The following is a 3,429-nucleotide window of genomic DNA, read 5'->3' as shown; positions in this document are numbered from 1 at the left end:
GCATTGTCGTGATGCAAGAGCCATGAATTGTTGGCGGAAAGTTCAAGTCGTCTAACTTTTTCATGCAGCCTTTTCAGCACTTCCAAACAGTAAACTTGGTTAACTGTTTGTCCAGTTGTTACAAATTCATAATGAATAATCCTTCCGATATCAAAAAAGGTTAGCAACATTGTTGCAACAAAGTTCGCAAACTTAATTGTCAGACCGCTTATGTAAGTGGGGATAATTGAATCAGCCAACTGAAAGCAGCAAAAGGGACCACCTTGATGTTAGCAGCTCTGAAGTCCATCTCAAGAGATAATTCTATCGATAACTTGCCCATAACCTAGTGGACAGGATCGAATAAATAAAGTAGAGGACTGATTCGGGCATATGTGGAAGCAACCCTAGGGATTCTCGGGTCTCGTTAAAGTGGGGAACAACTATAATTCTTTCTAGAAGAAAATGGGTGGGTATGGGGCCTCAATGTCATTGTAATTTGAATATTGAAAGATGAGAGACTTTTTTTTAAATTGAGGTATAATGGACATACGTTATATTTATTTCAGGTGTGCAACATAATGATTTGAGGTCTGTATATGTTGCAAAATGATCCCCACAATAAGTCTAGTTAACATCTGTCACCATACATTGTTATACAATTTTTTCTCTTGTGATGAGAACTTTTAAGATTTAAGGAGATCTTGTTTTTCATTTGCAGGCTTATCATACCCTGTCACACTGGCAGTGCCCAGCAGAGCAGTGGTCATCGCTGGAGAGTGACTGCCATGCTTCGTGGAACAGTAGAGAAGACAGTAGGTCAGGTAGAGTGACGTGGAGACTGTAGGGCAGAGTGTGGGGCGCCCAGTGGAGCAGCAACAGCGCCAGTGGGAATATACTTATTCATGAGCACAAGGATGACCCTAAGAAAGGCCTTGAAAGATCAAACAATTGCCACTGACTCTCACACAGCCTTAGTCCCAAATTACAGGTAAGACTCCCATCCTTGGGGCTGTCAGGTGTACTTCAGGTGGAGGACTTTGAAAGAAGCTAAAAGATATTGTGTGAGCAAGTGTGTGTAGGGGCCAGAAAATTCAGTTTTCCTGGTTATTTGTGTCCTTACCTTATCTGTATCGTTAAGTTCTTTGAGGACAGGTGTTGAATTCTACTCATCTCTGTATCTCCCCAAAGCACAGCCCTAGTCTGGGTAAAATGCTGCAGGCCAAAGTCTGATGCCTGCTGTAGCAGCAGCAGTGGCAGTGACAGCAAGCTTGTTCCCGAGCACAGGTGACACTCCCCTGCCCCACCATCCCAGGTATCAGAAACATCTTACTCACTTCTATCCCCCAGTGGCATTTAGCTCAGGGCTTACTCGTTTTTGTTACTCATTTTTCAGCTTGCTTGAGATGTAATATACATACCACAAATTCACCTACAGTTGGTTTTAATAAATTTAGACGATCATGTAACCATCATCACACCACATGATTTTAGAACACTTTCATCATGCCAAAATTTTCTCTCGTGCTCCTTGCCCCAACCTCCAGACCCAGGAAACCACTGATGTGCCTTCCTAGTTTTATGTTTCCTAAAAATTTCATATTAAAGAGTTATGTGGTATATCTAGTATCTTTCATTGACTATGTTTGAGATTCATCCATATTGTAATATGTATCAATATTTTGTTTTGGGCCGGCCGAGTGGCGCATTGATTAAGAGTTGGCTTGGGACGCCAGCTCTGAGCAGCAGGGCCCCGGTTCAGAGCCCACATGAGGGCCAGTGACGCTGCGCCCTCTACAGCTAAGATGGTGAACAACAGCTCGACCTGGAGCTGGGCTGCCATGAGTTGCTGGCGATGGCATAGGCTGCAGTGGAGCTGCAGTGGGCTCCTGTAAGCTATTGTGAGCAGCTGGCAGCCAGTGTGAGCTGCCAAGAGCCACCATGAGTGGCCGTCCAGTGGCCGGCGACAGATCTGCCTCACCCAGGAAGAGCACAATAATAATACCAACATGGGCCAGTGAAGTGACGTCCTCCACAACTAGACTGAACAAAAGGACAGCAACTTATCTGTTCCCCTTCCCCGATTCCCCAACGCTGTTAACCTCCCCCAATTCCCCAATAAAGTCTTTTAAAAAAAAGATATTACAAGAGCTAGAAGATTCTTATTCGGCTTCCTCCAGGACTTACAAAAAAATTGTTCTTATTCAGGATTAGTGCTCCGTCTGAACTCATATGAGTTTAGTGTTGAGATGTAGGAAAACCAAACCTCTCAATATTCCCATTCTACAGTGAATGTGAGAGGGGTATAATAAAAATTCATTTAGTCATTTGTGTCTCTGATTTGCAAGTGTCACCATTTTTATTTAAGACAATTCCCACTATAAATGATAGATCATGAATGGGTTCATGTTGTTAACTAAATAGCCCCGAAAATGTTAATGTTTATGTCTCATAAAATAGTGGGATTGATAACTAACGAACTGGGTTAAAAATAGTTCATTTCTTTTTTATTGCTGAATCGTATTTCGTTGTGTGAATAAGCCACACTTTGTGTACCCAATTGCTAACTCATGGACATTTAGGTTGTTTCCAAGTTGTTTTTATGAATATTGCTTCTATGTATAGTCTCATACAAGTCTTTAGGTGAACATATGTTTTCCCTTCTCTTGGGATAGCTAGAAGTGAAATTGTGGGGCTACATGTAAATGTATGGTCTTTATTGATTTGAAGCACGTTAACAGGGATTAACATATAGGGGGCTGAAAGTAAACCCTGTGCGAATGGAACACATGATTACAGATAAGCGAGAGAATGCTGAGAAATGGGAGATTAGTGACAAGACAGGTAGAAATGCACTAAGACATAAATACATCCACTTCATAATTTGTATCTCAATATTCAGAAAGCATAAACATTTTATCTGCTGCAAAACCACCTCCATCTGTTATAATTGTAGAACTTCACATTGAGCACAGTATGCACTATTAGGCGTGTGTGGGTGGCAAGTGATTAGGGCACGCAAAGGCACCTAGATCTGAATAACCTGCGTGGTTGTCCACCTTTGGGGAGCCATTAAGTTCAATCATAATATGAACTTGCTTTAACAAAATATTCCACTTAAAATGTTCAACTGGAAGTTTGACTGTTTATAGTGCTTATCATTACATAGTTTGTGTTTATTTCACCTGGTCTCTGCAGAGGCCATTCTGAATAGTTGTCTCCCCTTGAAACCTGAAACTATACCAATAAAATTTCTGGGCAATAAATTATGAGGGAGAGCAGAGAACTCTGTGACAACAGGAATCACTATTATATAGATCCAAATACACCCACAAGTCAAATTGTATCCTCTAATCGATATAATCTAACCAAGTTAATTAAGAACAAAGAAATCTATCTTCTTTCCCGGAACAGATCTCTCTCTCTCTCTCTCTCTCTCTCTCTCTCTCT

This window comes from Hipposideros armiger, unplaced genomic scaffold, assembly GCF_001890085.2.
Source record: "Hipposideros armiger isolate ML-2016 unplaced genomic scaffold, ASM189008v1 scaffold_505, whole genome shotgun sequence".
Lineage (NCBI taxonomy): Eukaryota > Metazoa > Chordata > Mammalia > Chiroptera > Hipposideridae > Hipposideros > Hipposideros armiger.
The sequence above is the reverse complement of the archived record's forward strand: the minus strand, read 5'-3'. Positions refer to the sequence as shown.